Consider the following 23,846-nt stretch of genomic DNA (forward strand, 5'->3'; position numbering starts at 1 on the left):
TCCGGGAGTTACACGATCTCATGGTCTAAGGAAAAGATACTTTGACATTGGAAAACTCTAGCAAACGAACTATACGATCTTGTGCTATGTTTAGGATTGGGTCTTGTCCATCACATCATTCTCCCAATGATGTGATCTCGTTATCAATGACATCCAGTGTCCATAGTCAGAAAACCATGACTATCTGTTGATCAACGAGCTAGTCAACTAGAGGCTCACTAGGGACATGTTGGTGTCTGTTATTCACACATGTATTACGATTTTCGGATAACATAATTATAGCATGAATAAAGACAATTATCATGAACAAGGAAATATAATAATAATGCTTTTATTATTGCCTCTAGGGCATATTTCCAACAGTCTCCCACTTGCACTAGAGTCAATAATCTAGTTACATTGTGATGAATCGAACACCCATGGAATTCTGGTGTTGATCATGTTTTGCTCTAGGGAGAGGTTTAGTCAACGGATCTGCTATATTCAGGTCCGTATGTACTTTACAAATCTCTATGTCTCCAAAGTACTCCGCTTCACATGTAGATCCCGCCACGACGCTTTGCTTGCAACTGCACCAGCTTACTGCCCCACCATTCAAAATATACACGTATCCGGTTTGTGACTTAGAGTCATCCAGATCTGTGTCGAAGCTAGCGTCGACGTAACCCTTTACGACGAGCTCTTCGTCACCTCCATAAACGAGAAACATTTCCTTAGTCCTTTTCAGGTACTTCAGGATATTCTTGACCGCTGTCCAGTGTTCCTTGCCGGGATTACTTTGGTACCTTCCTACCAAACTGACGGCAAGGTTAACATCAGGTCTGGTACACAGCATGGCATACATAATAGAACCTATGGCTGAGGCATAGGGGATGACGCTCATCTCTTCTATATCTTCTGCCGTGGTCGGACATTGAGCTGAACTCAATTTCATACCTTGTAACACAGGCAAGAACCCCTTCTTGGATTGATCCATATTGAACTTCTTCAATATCTTATCAAGGTATGTGCTTTGTGAAAGACCTATGAGGCGTCTCGATCTATCTCTATAGATTTTGATGCCTAATATATAAGCAGCTTCTCCAAGGTCCTTCATTGAAAAACTTTTATTCAAGTAGGCCTTGATGCTGTCCAAGAGTTCTATATCATTTCCCATCAAAAGTATGTCATCTACATATAATATGAGAAATGCTACAGAGCTCCCACTCACTTTCTTGTAAACGCAGGCTTCTCCATAAGTCTGTGTAAACCCAAACACTTTGATCATCTCATCAAAGCGAATGTTCCAACTCCGAGATGCTTGCACCAGCCCATAAATCGAGCGTTGAAGCTTGCACACTTTGTCAGCATTCTTAGGATCGACAAAACCTTCCGGCTGCATCATATACAATTCTTCCTTAAGGAAACCATTAAGGAATGCCGTTTTGACGTCCATTTGCCATATTTCATAATCATAGAATGCGGCAATTGCTAACATGATTCAGACGGACTTCAGCTTCGCTACCGGTGAGAAAGTCTCATCGTAGTCAACCCCTTGAACTTGTCGATAACCCTTAGCGACAAGCCGAGCTTTATAGATGGTCACATTACCATCCGCGTCTGTCTTCCTCTTAAAGATCCATTTATTTTCTATGGCTCGCCGCTCAACGGGCAAGTCAGTCAAAGTCCATACTTTGTTTTCATACATGGATCCTATCTCGGATTTCATGGCTTCTAGCCATTTGTCGGAATCCGGGCCCGCCATCGCTTCTTCATAGTTCGAAGGTTCACCGTTGTCTAACAGCATGATTTCCAAGACAGGGTTGCCGTACCACTCTGGTGCGGAACATGTCCTTGTGGACCTTCGAATTTCAGTAGGGGCTTGATCAGAAGTATCTTGATCATTGTCATTAACTTCCTCTCTAGTCGGTGCAGGCACCTCAGGAACATTTTCTTGAGTTGCGCCATTTTTCGGTTCAAGAGGTAATACTTCATCAAGCTCTACTTTCCTCCCACTTACTTCTTTCGAGAGAAACTCTTTCTCCAGAAAGGACCCATTCTTGGCAACAAAGATCTTGCCTTCGGATCTGAGGTAGAAGGTGTACCCAATAGTTTCTTTTGGGTATCCTATGAAGACGCATTTTTCCGACTTGGGTTCGAGCTTTTCAGGTTGAAGTTTCTTGACATAAGCATCGCATCCCCAAACTTTTAGAAACGACAGCTTAGGTTTCTTCCCAAACCATAATTCATACGGTGTCGTCTCAACGGATTTCGACGGAGCCCTATTTAAAGTGAATGCAGCAGTCTCTAAAGCATAGCCCCAAAAAGATAGCGGTAAATCGGTAAGAGACATCATAGATCGCACCATATCTAACAGAGTGCGATTACGACGTTCGGACACACCATTACGCTGAGGTGTTCCAGGCGGCGTGAGTTGTGAAACTATTCCACATTTTCTTAAGTGTGTCCCAAACTCGTGACTCAAGTATTCTCCTCCACGATCTGATCGTAGAAACTTGATTTTCCTGTCACGTTGATTTTCAACCTCACTCTGAAATTCCTTGAACTTTTCAAAGGTTTCAGACTTGTGTTTCATTAAGTAGATATACCCATACCTACTTAAATCATCAGTGAGGGTGAGAACATAACGATAGCCACCGCGAGCCTCAACACTCATCGGACCGCACACATCAGTATGTATGATTTCCAATAAGTCGGTTGCTCGCTCCATTGTTCCTAAGAACGGAGTCTTGGTCATTTTACCCATAAGGCATGGTTCGCACGTGTCAAATGATTCATAATCAAGAGACTCTAAAAGTCCATCAGCATGGAGCTTCTTCATGCGTTTGACACCTATGTGACCAAGGCGGCAGTGCCACAAGTATGTGGGACTATCATTATCAACCTTACTTCTTTTGGTACTCACATTATGAACATGTGTAGCATCACGTTCGAGATTCATAAAGAATAAACCATTCACCATAGGAGCATGACCATAAAACATATCTCTCATAAAAATGGAACAACCATTATTCTCAGATTTAAAAGAGTAGCCATCTCGAATTAAACGAGATCCCGATACAATGTTCATGCTCAAAGCTGGCACTAAATAACAATTATTAAGGTTTAAAACTAATCCCGAAGGGAGATGCAGAGGTAGCGTGCCGACGGCGACCACATTGACCTTGGAACCATTCCCGACGCGCATCGTCACCTCGTCCTTTGCCAGTTTCCGCTTATTCCGCAGCCCCTGCTTTGAGTTACAAATGTGAGCAACTGCACCGGTATCAAATATCCAGGAGCTACTACGGGCACTAGTAAGGTACACATCAATTACATGTATATCACATATACCTTTTGTTTTGCCGGCCTTCTTATCCGCTAAGTACTTAGGGCAGTTCCGCTTCCAGTGACCGCTTCCCTTGCAATAAAAGCACTCAGTCTCGGGCTTGGGTCCATTCTTTGGCTTCTTCCCGGCAGCTTGCTTGCCGGGCGCGGCAACCTCCTTGCCGTCCTTCTTGAAGTTCTTTTTACCCTCGCCTTTCTTGAACTTAGTGGTTTTATTGACCATCAACACTTGATGTTCCTTCCTGACTTCTACCTCTGCTGATTTCAGCATAGCAAATACTTCAGGAATGGTCTTTTCCATCCCCTGCATATTGAAGTTCATCACAAAGCTCTTGTAGCTTGGTGGAAGCGACTGGAGGATTCTGTCAATGACCTCATCATCCGGGAGATTAACTCCCAGCTGAGTCAAGCGGTTATGCAACCCAGACATAGTGAGTATGTGCTCACTGACAGAACTGTTTTCCTCCATCTTACAGATGAAGAATTTGTCGGAGACTTCATATCTCTCGACCCGGGCATGAGCTTGGAAAACCATTTTCAGCTCTTCGAACATCTCATATGCTCCATGTCTCTCAAAACGCTTTTGGAGCCCCGGCTCTAGGTTGTAAAGCATGCCGCACTGAACGAGGGAGTAGTCATCGGAACGTGCCTGCCAAGCGTTCATAACATCTTGTTCTGCAGGGAGAACGGGTGCGTCACCAAGCGGTGCTTGTAGGACATAATCTTTCTTGGCAGCTATGAGGATGATCCTCAGGTTCCGGACCCAGTCCGTATAGTTGCTGCCATCGTCTTTCAGCTTGGTTTTCTCTAGGAACGCGTTGAAGTTGAGGACTACGTTGGCCATTTAATCTACAAGACATATTGTAAAATATTTAGACTAAGTTCATGATAATTAAGTTCAACTAATCAAATTATTAATGAACTCCCACTTAGATTAGACATCCCTCCAGTCATCTAAGTATTACATGATCCGAGTTTAACTAGACCGTGTCCGATCATCACGTGAGACGGACTAGTCAACGTCGGTGAACATCTTCATGTTGATCGTATCTTCTATACGACTCATGCTCGACCTTTCGGTCTTCTGTGTTCCGAGGCCATGTCTGTACATGCTAGGCTCGTCAAGTTAACCTAAGTGTTTGCATGTGTAAATCTGTCTTACACCCGTTGTATGTGAACGTCTGAATAAAACACCCGATCATCACGTGGTGTTTTGAAACAGCGAACTGTCGCAACGGTGCACAGTTAGGGGGAACACTTCTTGAATTTATTGTGAGGGATCATCTTATTTACTACCGTCGTTCTAAGTAAACAAGATGCAAAACATGATAAACATCACATGTAATCAAATAATAAACGTGACATGATATGGCCAATATCACATAGCTCCTTTGATCTCCATCTTGGGGCTCCATGATCATCTTGTCACCGGCTTGACACCATGATCTCCATCATCATGATCTCCATCATCGTGTCTCCATGAAGTTGCTCGCCAACTATTACTTCTACTACTATGGCTAACGCGTTTAGCAATAAAGTAAAGTAATTTACATGGCGTTTCTCGATGACACGCAGGTCATAAAAAGAATAAAGACAACTCCTATGGCTCCTGCCGGTTGTCATACTCATCGACATGCAAGTCGTGAATCCTATTACAATAGCATGAACATCTCATACATCACATATAGATCATTCATCATTCATCACAACTTTGGCCATATCATATCACAAACCACTTGCTGCAAAAACAAGTTAGACGTCCTCTAATTGTTGTTGCAAGTTTTACGTGGCTGAATTAGGGTTCTAGCAAGAAAGTTTTCTTACCTACGTTAAAGCCACAACGTGATTTGTCAACTTCTATTTACCCTTCATAAGGACCCTGTTCATCGATTCCGCTCCAACTAAAGTGAGAGAGACAGACACCCGCCAGCCACCTTATGCAAGTAGTGCATGTTAGTCGGTGGAACCGGTCTCACGTAAGCGTACGTGTAAGGTTGGTCCGGGCCGCTTCATCCCACAATACCGCTGAAGCAAGAAAGGACTAGTAACGGCAAGAAAGTTGACAAATCTACGCCCACAACAAATTGTGTTCTACTCGCGCAAGAAGAACTACGCATAGACCTAGCTCATGATGCCACTGTTGGGGAACGTTGCAGAAAACAAAAAATTTCCTACTCGTTTCACCAAGATCATCTAGGAGTTCATCTAGCAACGAGTGATTAGATGCATCTACATACCTTTGTAGATCGCGCACGGAAGCGTTCAAAAGAACGGTGATGATGTAGTCGTACTCGACGTGATCCAAATCACCGATGACCAGCGCCGAACGGACGGCACCTCCGCGTTGAACACACGTACGGGACGGGAGACGTCTCCTCCTTCTTGATCCAGCAAGGGGGGAGGAGAGGTTGATGAAGATCCAGCAGCACGACGGCGTGGTGGTGGATGCAGGGCGTCACAGCAGCAGGGCTTCGCCGAGACTACGAGGGAGAGACGTAACGGGGGGAGATGGAGGCGCCAGGGGCTGGTGTGAAATCCCTCCTCTCCTCCCCACTATATATAGGGGTGCCAGGGGGCGGCGGCCAAGGGGAGGTTTCCCTCCCCCCCAAGGCACCTAGGGGTGCCTTCCACCACATGGACTCTTCCATGGTGGAAACCCTAGGCGCATGGGCCTATAGGGGCTGGTGCCCTTGGCCCATCTAGGCCAAGGCGCACCCCCTACAGCCCATGTGGCCCCCAGGGACAGGTGGCCCCACCCGGTGGACCCCCGGGACCCTTCCGGTGGTTCCGGTACAATACCGATAACCCCGAAACTTATCCCGATGCCCGAAATAGCACTTCCTATATATAATTCTTTACCTCCGGACCATTCCGGAACTCCTCGTGACGTTCGGGATCTCATCCGGGACTCCGAACAACATTCAGGTTTCTGCATATACATATCTTCATGACCCTAGCGTCACCGAACCTTAAGTGTGTAGACCCTACGGGTTCGGGAGACAAGCAGACATGACCAAGACGACTCTCCGGTCAATAACCAATAGCGGGATATGGATACCCATGTTGGCTCCCACATGCTCCACGATGATCTCATCGGATGAACCACTATGTCGAGGATTCAATCAATCCCGTACGCTATTTCCTTTGTCTATCGATATGTTACTTGCCCGAGATTCGATCGTCAGTATCCCAATACCTCGTTCAATCTCGTTACCGGCAAGTCACTTTACTCGTACCGTAATGCATGATCCCGTGACCAGACACTTGGTCACTCTGAGCTCATTATGATGATGCATTACCGAGTGGGCCCAGTGATACCTCTCCGTCATACGGAGTGACAAATCCCAGTCTTGATCCATGTCACCCAACAGACACTTTCGGAGATACCCGTAGTCTACCTTTATAGTCACCCAGTTACGTTGTGACGTTTGGCATACCCAAAGCACTCCTACGGTATCCGGGAGTTACACGATCTCATGGTCTAAGGAAAAGATACTTTGACATTGGAAAACTCTAGCAAACGAACTATACGATCTTGTGCTATGTTTAGGATTGGGTCTTGTCCATCACATCATTCTCCCAATGATGTGATCTCGTTATCAATGACATCTAGTGTCCATAGTCAGGAAACCATGACTATCTGTTGATCAACGAGCTAGTCAACTAGAGGCTCACTAGGGACATGTTGGTGTCTGTTATTCACACATGTATTACGATTTCCGGATAACACAATTATAGCATGAATAAAGACAATTATCATGAACAAGGAAATATAATAATAATGCTTTTATTATTGCCTCTAGGGCATATTTCCAACAACTGGGTCCCAGCAGTCAGGGGGCGCGAAATGTTTTTTTTGCCCGGACGCACTTCCTTGCATGCGAAGGTGTAGCTAGTGGGTCCCAGCAGTCGGGGGCGAATCGTTTTTTTGGACGCACTTCCTTGCGTGCAAAGATGTAGCTGGTAGGTCCCAGCAGTCAGGGGGGCGAATCATTTTTTCGGACGCACTTCCTTGCGTGCGAAGATGTAGCTCGTGGGTCCCAGCAGTCAGGGGGCGCATCATTTTTTCGCGAAATACGGTGGCTCGTCCGGTGGGTCCCCGCTGTCAGGTGGAGGAATAATTATTTTGCGCGTAATAAGGAATCACTTCCTTGCGGCTGCCGTGGACCCAGCTATCAGCCTCTCCATGTACAGTCCATGTCCGATGGAAGTCGTTCCTTGACCACATTGACCATGCTGCGCCGAGAGCACCAAGGCGCTGTACGACGGCGAGGCCTAGGAAGGGGACGACGCGGAGCCGGTGAAGACGCGGCAGTGGATGCACACGCGGAGAGGAGTACAAGGGTTCACTGGTTCGGCTGCGCTGCCGTCGCTGCAGAATAACAGGGGGTGTGGGTGAGTGGAGGGATGGCCTGGCCAGCGATGGGAGTAGTAGGGGGCGGTGAGGCCTCTGCGGCAGCACAGCCCGCCACGGGAGACAGCAGCAAGCGGCACGACCGGCGCTAATTTGGGCGGCTGGAGCAAGAAGACCAGAGGTTGAAAAAGCACGACGGCCGTTGGATGGATATCGTACGGTCACTCCAGTTAGAATCGTTTATATTGACTAAGTTGACAAAACCCTTGGTTCGTCAACTTAGTAGGCCCATAGGTCAGCTTACGAAACGGTGCGCCCCAGATGTCAGGGGGACGAATCATTTTTTGGGCGGGTGAAGCTAGAATATCTGAGATTAAAAAAGAAGCACGACATCCATTGGATGGACATCCAATGGCCACTGCTGCTAGAACCGTGTGTTGACTATAAGTTGACAAAGCCTTGCATACGCGTCAACTCTGTTTTTTAGGGACGCGTCAACTTAGTAAGGCCAGAAGTGTATGGCAGAGAACTTATAGCCCATTTGGGATTTGTAAAAATGTGTAACCCATTTTTGAATTTTAATGGAATTTACTACAGCCATTTACAATTTGTTAAAAGTACAACCCATTTCAACCAACCGTTCAAAACAGAATTCAATAAAATTTCCCATATTTTGATGGGATCCGAAATATTTTTATCTCGAAATTTCTAGTCAGATTAAATACAATTTCAATATAAATTTATATTACGTAAAATTCAACAAAACATTATGCTCACAACAATTAATGAAATTAAAATTTTTAATATCCAAAAATAATATTTTATAAAATAATCACGTGTTTGGTGCATTTTTTTTATAGTTATTGTCCAGTTTTTATAATTACATCTCATTTATTATTTTTTAAAGCCCATTTTCTTGTTAAGCCTAATGCATCCCTCCTAGAAAAGTTTTGCAGCCCAGCGGGGCAGAGAATAACAACTTGACCTTGTCTGAGTATTCCTAAAAAAAGTATAGCTGAGCTAGCCATTTTTAGCTTGAAAAAAAATTAATATCTGGGCTGGATATCTGGCCTAGACTAGACGGGCCACAGCCCGCCCAGTTAATACCTGCAGCGATGTTTTTGTTGTTGTTCAGAGGAGAAAAATTAATATCTGGGCTAAACAACGAAAAACTCTGCAGTGCTCACACCTTAAAAATACAAATACTGCTCGAGCTGCTTGGTCCCAGCTGTCGGCCTCTTCTTGTGCAATTCTCTCGTTTATTGACTGCTCCCTCATTTCCGGTTTATAAGGCTCAATTCAAAAATCTCACCAACCAAGGTAGATGATGAGTGGTGGAATATTTTTTGTAGTTTGCAAAAGCACCCAATTAATGCTCTCGTTTTCCTCAAAAATTTATGTTTACGAATGCATTAATTGCAATGCATGCATGCATAAAGTGCATGCATTGGTCAATTTTCTCTTAATATTTGCATGCAATGATTTAATGCACCTTAAAGTCTGAACATGTGATGGGGAACAACCAAATTGAGCCTTATAAAATGGAAAACTAAAATTTTGAGATAAGCCCTATAAACCGGAAAGGAGGGAGTACTACGTAGGTTGACAATGGTGTGGGTCCGTGATGTCAGGAACCAGGAGGAAGCAAAATAAATTATAGTTATATATATATATAAGGAGGCACTTGTGTACGTGAGGCTATGAACCTGGTGGGTCCCCATTGTCATCCTCTCCAAATAAAGTCATCTCCTCGCCCGCGCGCGCTTTCCGCCCGAAACAGTCAGCGCCGCCCGCCCCGCTTCCCGGTGCAGGTGATTGCTCCGCCTTCAAACGACACAAGTGTCGTCCGTCCGTTCATCTCTCACCCACATTAATGATACGCGGTTGCCGAGGCGGCTACTCCGGCGCTGTAACATCCTAAATTTTCAATTTGGAATGTTATACACTAGATCATCTTTGCATATCATATTTTATTGCATTTGGTTGATCCTAAAAATCTCACAACTCAAGGACCCTCGGAGAGAGTTGGGGATTTCATTATTTTCATATTTGAGTTGTCTCAAATTTTGAAAATAGGATCATTTGATTTTATTTATTTTATCTTCAATTATTTCTATTATAAAAGTTATGAGAGAAGGAATAAAATGACTTTCCCAACATAAAGAAATATTGAGGATTCAATAAAAAAATCAAATAAGATTTTATTTGGTTTTATTTGCTATTTTATTTGAATTTAGGAAAATGCGCATTTTTCAAAATTGCATTTAGGCCCCAAATAAATGTCATCCTGTGCGGCTTGATTTTAGAAGCCGGGGAAAATTTATTTCGGGATTTTTGGAGTCTGTTAGTATTTCTTTTGTTAGTTTTCTGCACGGAATTAATTTTGAAAAAAAGTCCGAACCGCCCCTGGGCCGTAACTGGCCAGGACTCCGCCTGGCCGGGGCTTTATAAGCCGCCGCCCCGGGTCCCGAGCTAGCCCAGCCCGCGCCGCAAACCCTAGCCGCGCCCGATCCGCGCCGCCGCCGCCCGATCCGTGCCGCGCCGCCGCCCGCCGCCGCCGTCGGAGCCGCTGCCGCCGCCGCCCGCCGGACCCGTTGCCCGAGGTTTACCTCGATCCTGCCGCCATTTTTATTAGAAAAACCGTTCGGTTTTTCCATCGGTTTTCGTCGGTTTTTTAGTTTCGTTTTTTCTTTAGATCGTTTTTTTTCCGGTTTAGACTAATTAGCGAGCGTTCGCTCGTTTGTTCGTTTTAACGAACGCGTTCTTCGTTTACATTCAGTTAACGAACGTTCGTTCTTTAAATTGTTCGTTGTTTTTCTTTTTCTCGGATTAAATCCGCGATTTTTCTGATCGCGATTTCTGATCCGATTTTTGTTTTAGTCTAACTTTTCGCTCGTTTAACGAAATCAGGTGATTCAAGCACCTGGAGTTTTGTCTCGAAACCCTCTTTCTATTTAACCAACTCAAACAAGTTTTTTCCACTGTAAAAATTGCCTTAGATCCAGAATAGTAAACGAAGCTTGTTTCTTTTGCCGTTTGTCTTTCGTTGCTTCGTTCGATTTGATTCTTTTTACCAACCGGAGTTCTTAAGTTGAATTTTTTGGTTAGATCTCTTATTTGAGTTTTACCCGTGCATTAGTTGAGTACTTATTGTATGCTTGTTTGTTTGCGATAGAGTACCCGAAGTGCGCCGCTTGCTACTTCGAATCGCTAGGTTTCCTGGATCATCAGCAAGGCAAGTAACACTTTGATCATGCTTTCCCACTACCCAGTTTTATTGCATTAGATCAATCCTCACACATTGCATGATTAGGATATAATTAAATTGTGGGTTTGGGAAGTAGTTGAGGTAGTACCTATTAACTGTTATTATCAAACCTTTGGGAGTTACTTCTATGTTTGCTTATTATGCCATGCTATGCTAGTAGACGTGGATTGGGTGAGTGTATCCATGACAGATGTGAGATTGTTAATTAATGGTTTATTTAAGGTGGCAACTTAAACACACATCTGGGTGGATTGAGGTACCTGGGTATTCCAGGATTGCCTGTTTTCTTTTGGACCGCCACCCAGACTCAAAGGGATCATGAGATTATTCATGCTAGAAACTTCCGTGTGCAGCCACAAGCTATTATGGGCTCTAGCATAGTTGATTAAGTTGTGCGAACTCTTATAGTGGTAGACTAGCAGATGTAGAGGAAAGTAGGTGTAACGGTCTACCCGATCGTAAGGTGCAAGCGCTTCTGAAAGACTATGTCTCGGTCATCCGTCTTCTCAAACACCATGTAGTGCGAGAAACCAAACGGAGGCGATCGAGTCTTGTGGGGAAAAGTGCGCAAACCTCTGCAGAGTGTATAAACTAATCATGGTTAGCTGTGTCCCCGGTTATGGACATCTTGAGTATCTAGTACCTGGATTATCATGTGGATCTCAACATGTTACTATAAAATTAATTTTGATGGGTTTGTTTAGTGATGATGCTTAATTGGGATTGAGAATGCTGTCAACCATTCTCAATGTTTAACAACCACCATGATAGTTAAATAAATTTATTCCTTTGTAGTAGGGAAAAATTGCCTTTACGCAAAACTGTAACCATAGAGCTTTCCACCAGCCAAATATGCATAAAGAATAGTTTTTTGATTCCATTACTCTCTATGTGTTACATTGCCAGCATATTCCATGTGCTGACCCGTTTCGGGCTGCAACGTTAATGTTGCAGACTTTTCAGACGATGATTAAGGAGTTTTTAGGTCGTGGTTCTATACCCAGTGATGCCATTGGAGTTGATGGACTCACTTATCTTCCAAGCCTTCCGCTGTTATCGTTATTAGATGGCCTTAAGCCATATTTATTGTAATAAGTTCTCTATTGAGTCACTCGATGTAATAAGTGTGTGATTGCTACACTGTTATAAATCCTTCAAGTACTATTTGGTGTTAGCATTACTGATCCAGGGATGACACCGGAGCACAGAGATTGGACCGTTTGAGGTCTGGTTGCTACAAGATGGTATCAGAGCACACGCTGACTGTAGGACACGACCACTAAGCTAAAGACTTAGATCACTACTCACTCTCTTCTCTTTCTGACTTCTCATCTTTTCTACTCTTTTAGGATGGCGGATGCAAGGAACAAGTTCACTCAACCGGATGAAGATACACCCTTTGGACGTCATTTGAAGGAAGTCACTAGATATCTGAACATAGGAGTACCAAGCTTCACCGGAACCTACAACGCCACTTTACCTGAAGAAGAGCGCTGGATGATTCAAGTTCAAGTTCCAGGAAGGACGTTCATGTCAGTCACCAAGCCCATAGAGTTTTCTTTTGATGCACCAAATTGGAATATAGGAAAGAGCACGGCAGCTCACATCGCCATGGGACGCATTGGAGAAGTCTACCGCAATGATCTCAAGGATACTATCTACCAGATTTGTGGGCGTCGAGATGAGCACTGGGAGATGATCAGCACCAGAAAGGATAGATCAATTGCAGCTTTTATCCAGGAGTTAAACCAGCACATTCAACGTTAGGAGAACCAGATGTGCGCCGACATGATAGACCTGAAGAAGGCGAGGACAAGAATCAAGGAACTAGAGGAAGAACTCAAGGCTACATGTGAGGATTATGAAGAGGAAATCGAAGTACTAGTGGAGAAGAATGACGATCTGATCAAGAAGATAGGAATATTTATGGGAGGTCCTACACCAGTGGAAGAAGATGAAGAACCCAAGGAGATTCGCCTGGAAGACTACATCATCATCGACGACACCGACTCGGATCCAAACGATGGCGATGATGACTATGTTGATGAAGCTGGAGCAGATATAATGGAGTCTGCAACCGAAGAATATTTCTAGTAGACCACCTCATCAGTAGTAGCAGTCCACCATGTAAATATAGAAGTCCGAGCACTTTTGCGATAGTTAGATCGATTGTATGCCCTTTGTTTGATTGATTGAATGAAGTGAATTGTTTGCTTTTGCCTCATGTGCATATGGGTAGTGTTTTATCTTTAGACCCCCTCTATTCTTAAATCTCATCTTTTCTAAACCCTCAGATGCCTCCGAGACATGACCCCGGATTTACCTTCCCACTGGAGCTCACCCAGTTGATCCAGCAGCAGAACACATTGATGCAGTTGCTAGTCCAGAATCAGAATCAGGGGAACAACAACAACAACCCACCACCACCACCACCACCACCTGTTGATCACTTAAACCGTTTTCTTAGGCTGAATCCGCCGGTGTTTTCCTGTAGCACCGAGTCGATAGTAGCAGATGATTGGCTCCGCAAGACAGCTAGAGAGTTGACCACAACAGGATGCACGGATGCGGAAAAGGTGAAGTTTGTCGCGCATCATCTTGAAGGACCCGCAACATCATGGTGGGAGAATTTCACAGCCACTTTCCCTGTCGACACTGTCACATGGGACCAGTTTCAGCAGGCTTTTCGAACTGCCCATGTTTCAGCAGGAGCTATGGCCATGAAGAAGCGAGAGTTTCGCAACTTGCGCCAAGGAGGACGGAAAGTTAGCCAGTATGTGGAGGACTTTAGTAAATTAGCACATTATGCCCCAGATGACGTTGTTACGGATGCAGCTAAGCAGGAGAAGTTTCTGGAAGGACTGAATGAGTTGAGCATGCAGTTGATGGTGGCAACCTTCAACAACTACCAGGAGTTGGTAGATCGTGCTCTCATGATTGAAGGGAAGCAACAGCAGATTGAGAATCGGAAGAGGAAGTATGGACAAGGGAAGCACAATTCAGGAGCTCAGCAGAAGCCATGTTTTACCCCTAGACCGGGAGGACATTTTCAGCATACCCATGGAGGAGGTAGTTCGCACAATCACAACGACACCAAGAATGGTAATGGGAATGGAGGAAGCAATGGCCAGAACCGCACCAACCCATCGACCCCAGCCAAGAGAGACCTGAGCCAAGTCACTTGTTTAAGTGCTAGAAGACCGGACATTATGCCAATGAATGTCCTGAATCCCAGAATGGAAATGGCAATGGAGGCTTTGGGAAGAAGCCGAACCATTTCAACAGGGGACAGGTGAACCACGTTAACGTGGAGGAGGTTGAAGAGCAGTCGGATGCAGTAATTGGCAAGTTTTTGGTTAAGTCATTTACTGCACTCGTTCTTTTCGATACTGGTGCATCGCATTCATACATATCAAGGGGATTTGTGGATAAGTATAACCTGCCCACCAAAGTTCTTAGAACACATATGTTAGTAAGCTCACCAGGAGCGGAGTATATGGCTAGCTAAGGATGTTTTCAAGTGCCATTAAGTATAGGTAGGCATGTGTTCCCCTCAGATTTGATAATATTGGAATCACAAGGTTTGGATGTAATTCTAGGTATGGGTTGGTTGTCGATGTATGGAGGAAACATCGATTGCGCCAGTAAGTCAATCTTGCTTACCACCCCAGAAGGAAGAAGGATCAAGTATGTATCCCGACATGTGCCGAAGAGGACTCAAGTAAATTGTTTAACAGGAGTTGTGCAGGAGGAAGTACCAGTAGTGAAGGATTTCCCCGATGTATTTCCAGAAGAATTGCCAGGCATGCCACCGAATAGAGATATTGAGTTTTTGATTGAGCTTTTGCCAGGCACAGGGCCAATATCAAAGAGACCATATAGGATGCCCGCAAAGGATTTGGTGGAAATTAAGAAGCAGATTAAGGAGTTACTGGATAAAGGATATATTCGCCCAGGTTCATTGCCTTGGGATCGCCAGTACTTCTAGTGGAGAAGAAGGATGGATCGTTAAGGATGGTTGTTGATTATCGAGGATTGAATGAAGTAACCATCAAGAACAAGTACCCACTACCGATGATCAATGATCTGTTTGATCGATTGCAAGGAGCTAAGGTATTTTCCAAGATCGATCTGCGATCAGGATACCACCAGTTGAAGATTCGAGAACATGATATACCTAAGATGGCTTTTACCACCAGGTATGGGCTGTACGAGTATACCGTTATGTCATTTGGTCTGACTAACGCACCTGCATATTTCATGAACATGATGAACAAAGTGTTTATGGAGTTCTTGGATAAGTTCGTCGTAGTGTTCATTGATGATATCCTGGTTTACTCGAAGAATGAAGAGGAGCATAAGGAGCATTTGCGTTTGGTTCTTGGAAAGCTTAGAGAACATCAATTATATGCCAAGTTTAGCAAATGTGAGTTTTGGTTGAAGGAAGTTGGATTTCTCGGACACGTTATATCCGGAGAAGGTATAGCAGTAGATCCCACTAAAGTTGATACCGTGACCAAGCGGGAAGCGCCAACCACAGTTGGAGAGATCCAGAGTTTTCTTGGACTCGCAGGATACTACAGGAGGTTTATTGAGAATTTCTCAAAGATTGCGAAGCCTATGACGGAGTTGTTGAAGAAGGATACCAAGTTCATATGGCTGAGGAATGTGAGGCTAGTTTCCAGGAGTTGAAGAAACGTTTGGTTACCTCACCAGTGTTGATTTTACCGGATCAGACCAAGGATTATGAGGTGTATTTTGACGCTTCACGTCGAGGACTTGGAGCAGTTCTTATGCAGGAAGGAAGAGTTGTTTCATATGCCTCACGACAAATTAAGCCTCATGAGTTGAATTATGCTACGCATGATTTGGAGTTAGCAGCCGTAGTGCATGCATTGAAGACTTGGAGACATTTTCTGATTGGAAACCATTGCGAGGTGTACACGGATCATAAGAGTTTGAAGTATATTTTCACACAGAAGGAGTTGAACCTCAGACAAAGGAGATGGTTGGAGCTCATCAAGGATTATCATATGAAATTGCTTTATCACCCCGGAAAGGCTAACGTAGTAACTGACGCGTTAAGCCGTAAGAGCCACGTCAACACCTTAATGAAGGGAGATTTACCAAGGGAGTTAGCCAAAAATCTTCGTGACCTATGTTTGGAGATGGTCCCGAGAGGCTATGTAGCAACATTGGAGATTCAGTCTACTTTGATGGATAAGATCAGAGAAGCCCAGAAGACTGACAAGGAGATTGCCGCTATAAAAGATAAAATGAGCAAAGAAAAAGCTAAGGGATTTCGTGAAGATGAGCACGATACCTTATGGTTTGAAGATCGTGTTTATGTGCCAAATGATCCGGAGATCTGGAAGTTAATTTTACAAGAGGCCCATGATTCACCGTATTCGATTCACCCAGGAAATACCAAGATGTATTTGGATTTGAAGGATATTTTCTGGTGGACCGGAATGAAGAAGGATATTGCAGAATATGTAGCAGTTTGTGATGTATGTCAGAAGCATCAGAAGCCAGCCGGATTGCTACAGCCATTGTCAATACCCGAATGGAAGTGGGATAAGTTAGGCATGGATTTTATTACAGGATTGCCCAGAACACGTTCAGGCTATGACTCGATATGGGTTGTAGTTGATCGTTTGACAAAGGTAGCTCATTTCATTCCAGTGAAGACTACCTATACCAGTGCAAAGTTGGCAAATATATACATGACCAGAATCGTTTGTCTGCATGGAGTTCCAAGGAGCATAGTATCAGATAAAGGAACCCAATTTACCTCAAAGTTCTGGAATCAGTTGCATGAGACTTTGGGTACCAGACTGGAGTTTAGCACAGCTTTCCACCCACAGACAGATGGACAGACTGAGAGAGTCAATCAAATTTTGGAGGATATGCTAAGAGCTTGTGTGCTAGATTACAGATCTAGTTGGGACGAGAATTTGCCATATGCAGAGTTCTCTTACAACAACAGCTATCAATCCAGTTTGAAGATGGCCCCTTTCGAAGCCTTGTACGGAAGGAGGTGCAGGACCCCATTGTCCTAGGATGAAGTTGGAGATCGCCAGTTGTTTGGACCGGATCTGATAAATGAGTCTGAACAGAAAGTGAAATTGATTCGCGATAGGCTCAAGGTAGCTCAATCCAGGCAGAAGAGTTATGCAGATTCTAAATGCAAGGAGACAGTTTATGAAGTCGGAGACTGAGTTTATCTTCGAGTATCACCACTTCGAGGAGTTAAGCGCTTTGGAGTTAAGGAAAAGTTAGCGCCACGTTTTGTAGGCCCATACAAAGTTTTGGAGCGTATGGGAGAAGTAGACTATAAGTTGGAATTGCCTGAAGGATTGTCAGGAGTCCACGACGTGTTCCATGTATCCCAGTTGAAGAAGTGCCACGCAGAGATGGTTGATATACCACTGAGAGATACAGTACCACTGGAAGCAATTCAGTTGGAAAGTGATTTGACCTATGAGGAGAAACCAGTTAAGATTCTAGAGTATGCCAGTCGAGTCACCCGCAGCAAGGTTATCAAGTTTTACAAGGTTTAGTGGAGCCACCACACGGAGGATGAAGCCACCTGGGAACGAGAGGAAGATTTGCTGAAGGACCACCCTCACCTATTTTCTAGCCAACCCGAATCTCGAGGGCAAGATTCATCTTAAGGGGGGTAGGTTTGTAACATCCCAAATTTTCAATTTGAAATGTTATACACTAGATCATCTTTGCATATCATATTTTATTGCATTTGGTTGATCCTAGAAATTTCACAACTCAAGGACCCTCGGAGAGAGTTGGGGATTTTGTTATTTTCATATTTGAGTTGTCTCAAATTTTGAAAATAGGATCATTTGATTTTATTTATTTTATCTTCAATTATTTCTATTATAAAAATTATGAGAGAGGGAATAAAATGACTTTCCCAAAATAAAGAAATATTGGGGATTTAATAAAAATATCAAATAATATTTTATTTGGTTTTATTTGCTATTTTATTTGAATTTAGGAAAAATGCGCGTTTTCAAAATTGCATTTAGGCCCCAAATAAATGTTCATCCTATGCGGCTTGATTTTAGAAGCCAGGGAAAATTTATTTCGGGATTTTTGGAGTCCGTTTAGTATTTCTTTCGTTAGTTTTTCTGAACAAAATTAATTTTAAAAGAAAGTCCGAACCGACCCTGGGCCGTAACCGGCCAGGACTCCGCCTGGCCGGGGCTTTATAAGCCGCCGCCCCGGGGCCCGAGCCAGCCCAGCCCGCGCCGCAAACCCTAGCCCCGCTCGATCCGCGCCGCCGCCGCCCGCTGCCGCCGCCGCCGCCGGAGCCGCTGCCGCCGCCGCCCACTGGACCCGCCGCCCAAGGTTTACCTCGATCCCGCCGCCGTTTTTATTAGAAAAACCGTTCGGTTTTTCCGTCGGTTTCCGTCGGTTTCTTTAGTTTCGTTATCTTCTTTAGATCGTTTTTTTCGGTTTAGGCTAATTAGCGAGCGTTCACTCGTTCGTTCGTTTCAGCGAACGCGTTCTTCGGTTAGGTTCAGTTAACGAATGTTCGTTCGTTAAACTGTTCGTCATTTTTCTTTTTCTCGGATTAAATCCGTGATTTTTCTGATCGCGATTTCTGATCCGATTTTCGTTTTAGTCTAACTTTTCGCTCGTTTATTGGAATCAGACGATTCAAGCACCTGGAGTTTCGTCTCGAAACCCTCTTTCTGTTTAACCAACTCAAATAAGTTTTTTCCACTGTAAAAATTGCCTTAGATCCAGAATAGTAAACGAAGCCTATTTCTTTTGCCGTTTGTCTTTCGTTGCTTCGTTCGATTTGATTCTTTTTGCCAACCGGAGTTCTTAAGTTGAATTTTTTGGTTAGATCTCTTATTTGAGTTTTACCCGTGCATTAGTTGAGTACTTATTGTATGCTTGTTTGTTTGTGATAGAGTACCCGGAGTGCACCGCTTGCTACTTCGAATCGCTAGGTCTCCCGGATCATCAGCAAGGCAAGTAACACTTTGATCATGCTTTCCCACTACCCAGTTTTATTGCATTAGATCAATCCTCACACATTGCATGATTAGGATCTAATTAAATTGTGGGTTTGGGAAGTAGTTGAGGTAGTACCTATTACCTATTATTATCAAACATTTGGGAGTTACTTCTACGTTTTCTTATTATGCCATGCTATGCTAGTAGACGTGGATTGGGTGAGTGTATCCATGACAGATGTGAGATTGTTAATTAATGGTTTATTTAAGGTGGCAACTTAAACACACATCTGGGTGGATTGAGGTACCTGGGTATTCCAGGATTGCCTGTTTTCTTTTGGACCGCCACCCAGGCTCAAAGGGATCATGAGATTATTCATGCTAGAAACTTCCGTGTGCAGCCACAAGCTATTATGGGCTCTAGCATAGTTGATTAAGTTGTGCAAACTCTTACAGTGGTAGACTAGCAGATGTAGGGGAAAGTGGGTGTAACGGTCTACCCGATCGTAAGGTGCTAGCGCTTCTGAAAGACTATGTCTCGGTCATCCGTCTTCTCAAACACCATGTAGTGCGAGAAACCAAACGGAGGCGATCGAGTCTTGTGGGGAAAAGTGCGCAAACCTCTGCAGAGTGTATAAACTAATCATGGTTAGTCGTGTCCCCGGTTATGGACATCTTGAGTATCTAGTACCTGGATTATCATGTGAATCTCAACATGTTACTATAAAATTAATTTTGATGGGTTTGTTTAATGATGATGCTTAATTGGGATTGAGAATGCTGTCAACCATTCTCAATGTTTAACAACCACCATGATAGTTAAATAAATTTATTCCTTTGCAGTAGGAAAAAATTGGCTTTACGCAAAACTGTAACCATAGAGCTTTCCACCAGCCAAATATGCATATAGAATAACTGTTTCATTCATTACTCTCTATGTGTTACATTGCCAGCATATTCCATGTGCTGACCCGTTTCGGGCTGCAATGTTAATGTTGCAGACTTTTCAGACGACAATTAAGGAGTTTTTAGGTCGTGGTTCTATACTCAGTGATGCCGTTGGAGTTGATGGACTCACTTATCTTCCAAGCCTTCCGCTGTTATCGTTATTAGATGGCCTTAAGCCATATTTATTGTAATAAGTTCTCTATTGAGACACTCGATGTAATAAGTGTGTGATTGCTACTCTGTTATAAATCCTTCGAGTACTATGTGGTGTCAGCATTACTGATCCAGGGATGACACCGGAGCACAGAGATTGGACCGTTTGAGGTCTGGTCGCTACACGCGCCACACGTCCGTCCCTCCGCCCGCCCACCATTGCTATATAAACTGTTGTGCCGGCCATAGCCGCGGTCATCTGCATCCGTTCCCTTTCTCCTGTCCACACCACTACTGCCCACCATGGCTTTCTCATGCTCCAGCACTCTTCGGGACGTGCGAACGACGGACCACAAGGAGATGGCAGCCATTGTTACCGACCGGCTGGCCGATAGGCAGCCGGAGGACGACGACGTCCCAATGGAGAACATGGTAGTCGACGATCCGGCCCCAACCCCCTCCTCCGCGCCATCCTCGCCGGTGCGTTGCACCATGACCATCGACGAGGCCCGTGCCCAATGTGGAGAAGATGAGGCAGATACGTGAGGAGCAGTTCCGGGAGGCGCAGGCCGACGCCGCCTACAACCACCATCTCCTCCAGGAGCACCTGCAGGCGGAGGAGCAGATCACCGCGGAGCGGGCGGAGCAGGAGGCGCTGCTCGACTTGTACCGCTCCGCCCGCAAGGGCCGCCTCAAGCGCTAGCGGTACCGCATGCAGGTGCGGAGGCTGCGGCCGCCTACAAAGAGGCTAGCAAAGAGGGCAATGAAGCGGGTGAGGCACTGTTTGGCGAGACCGAGGACGAGGCAGAGGACAATGCCGACTCCGACGAGTCTTCGCTCTGCTGGCGTCGTCGAGGCCCCACAGCGCCAACAACGAGGCAGAGGACACCGTCGGCTCCGCCGAGGCCCCGCCCCGCCAACAACGAGGCAGAGGACATCACCGGCTCAGCCGAGGCCCCACCCTACCGGCAACGAGACAGAGGACATCGCCGGCTCCTCCGAGGCCCCGCCCCGCTGCCAACAAGGCCGTGCCACACAAAAAATGAGGAAGAGTAGAACATGGTAGGTCGCCGCTGCTCAGGTCCAAGTAAGGCCACCGCTGCTACCCTCCGGTTGAAGCCAAGCTAGGCGGGTTGACCATTGAAGGCCGGTTAGCTTCTTGGCGGCGACGTGGAGTCGAAGAGCCGCTCTGGAGAAGAACGTGCTTCTACTTAACTGCTGGTGCAGTTGGCTGACTGACACGTGGGCCCAATAGGCCACATGTCAGTTATGCAACTGCACTTGCAGTTAAGTCACTGAAGCTTTTGTTCGGCTCAGCGGGACACAAGTGGGTAGCTTCGGTTTATTAATTATACCTCCAGCGCACCCCTTTTTAGTTGAAGAATGTATGAAATGTAATGAAATCCGGCAAGTTTGTATGAAATCCGACCGTGTATGAATGAATTTATTTCGATTAGTTCGAATTCCTGTATCATTGGCATTGGATGAACATGCAAAACAATACGTACTAGAATTATTCCCAGGGTGATCACCTTGTTTGCAGCAGTTTCACATGTACTCCCTCCGGTCCTTTCTAGTCTGCATACAAGTTTTGTCTGTAGTCAAAGTATCTCTACTTTGACCAATCTTATACAAAAAGTATGCACTTTCACAATGTGCAAAGTAAAAAGGAACAGAAGGAGTACAAAGAGTTTGAGCAGCTTTTTAGCGTTTCTATACATTGCAATCAAACACACATGCCTGGCAATTCATAGAGAACATTCAAAACAATCGATGATTATGCATCTCAGCGACTCACATGTCAGAGGCAATATTTACTTCACAACTAAAGAATAAAGAAAAAAATTGATCGACGCTGCTGACAGCAAAGGGCGTCCCATCCGAAAATATCAAACGCATGTCTTGCTAAAATCAATGAGCGAAATTTGACAAGGTTGTCCCATTCCAAAATATCAAATGCCCACGATCGTGGAATGGGCAAGGTTTGACATCAGTTCGGACATTGACATGGCACCTCGTGCTAAATAAACCAGCTGTTCTTTTTGTGCAGTTCCACCAAAATCAACCAAATTCACGCGTAGCTTGTATGATTTCACCCTTATATGTTGCAACACCTTGAACTTATCGGCACCTCCCTTCTTGTGGTGGAAATGAATGATTCGATGTATTCATGAACATTTTGTGCAGTTCCCATTGAAATCAAGCTGAGCACCTCTGTTTGCACAAATACAAAAAAGTGATTAGTATAAAGCAAACTGTACTATGAATTGACAGTTTCAACAAGCACATACATGGTCCATGTAGAGCACACTTTTAGAAAAAATGGAACTCACTAGAAAGAATCCTAGAACAACATTGTACTCGCGCATCACAGCAAAAAAATGGAGATTTCTCAGTCCTTCTGAGCTGAAGTTAGTTTGGTCTTGTGGGGATTAATGTAACCATCCTTCAATTGCTCCTTCTGATGAGAAGATAGACAAGGCTTCTTCATCCTGGCATAATCGGAACTAGTCACTTCACATACTCCATATTCTTCTTCGGAGGAAGATGATCATGTTGTGCAAAGACAAGAGGACTACTAAATGCTAGCATCCCTGTTTGCTCGAAAAAAGGAAAGGAAATATTTAAAACAGCACAGATTAAGCACTTCTCAAGGACAATACCACTTTTTCATGACAGTATCTAAATAGTAGCACAACACCAATAGAGATGACAAAGCTCAATCATATGGATGAAATCAGTGGGCGAGTACCAACCTTTGTCAGGAGGCTTATTGTGTAGAGCATACAGATGAAGCACTTATCTGGAACCATCTGTTGCTATCTATGGTGGTGGCCATGCTTACTATATACTCCTCAATTAGTTTAATGTTTCCAACATCTTCTTGTGCAGTTCCACTAAAATATATGGTACCTTCAAAGAAGATCCCTGTTTGCACAAGTTGAGATAATCACATATTACATTAAGAGTGGCATCAAATCAGTGGCAAAACAATTGCTTGTTCCAGCCATAGCAATAAATTAAGATGCAAAACTATATCATTACTTGTGTCATCACAGTTCCAGTGCTTCATTACAGCGCCGGGAGTTGATTTTTGTTTTTCTTCCACTTGTTCTTCCCCTTCATCACTTGGTTCAATAACAGACAAGCTTCGCCTTCAATGTAAGATTTGGCATGTCAATTAGGGAGCACAAGTATAGTACTAAACTTAATTTTCTGATGAAAGTGGCAAAATACAGGCCAACAGTTGTGAAATATCCTTATCTTACCTCAATGGGATATTATGGTGCACATACAGATTGGAAGTCTTGTCTCCATTTGTGCAATTCACTAAAATCAAGAAACATTATCGTACAAGTAGCACAACATATGAAAGCACACTGCAGAATCATGTGAAAGAAGGCTAGTACTGACCTCTCATGCTGCGGAATTCAAACAACTCACAAGAAGAAGATCTGAACCAAATTCGCCTTAACGGATAGGAAGTAAGATCTCCTCTTGTGCAGTTCCACTAAGATCAAGCAATCAAGCAACATTGTCGGTGTGACACTTTGGTTGAACTGCACAAAACACTCTTAAAACAAAAGTGTTTTGTGCAGTGCAACAAAAGGTCACAATGGCAACGAGGTGAAGTAGATAACCCTGTTTACACAGAGGTGCAAAGGAAACAATTAGTGGTCAATAACGGAGGATGACACAGAAGCCAACAAAAAGAAGCATCTACCTTATCTAAATGGGAAAGAAAGCAAGACAGTAGCATTTCTCAAACGGTGGCATTGATTAATATTAACATAGAGATTATATTAAC

Source organism: Triticum dicoccoides, chromosome 4A (genome assembly GCF_002162155.2).
Source record: "Triticum dicoccoides isolate Atlit2015 ecotype Zavitan chromosome 4A, WEW_v2.0, whole genome shotgun sequence".
Lineage (NCBI taxonomy): Eukaryota > Viridiplantae > Streptophyta > Magnoliopsida > Poales > Poaceae > Triticum > Triticum dicoccoides.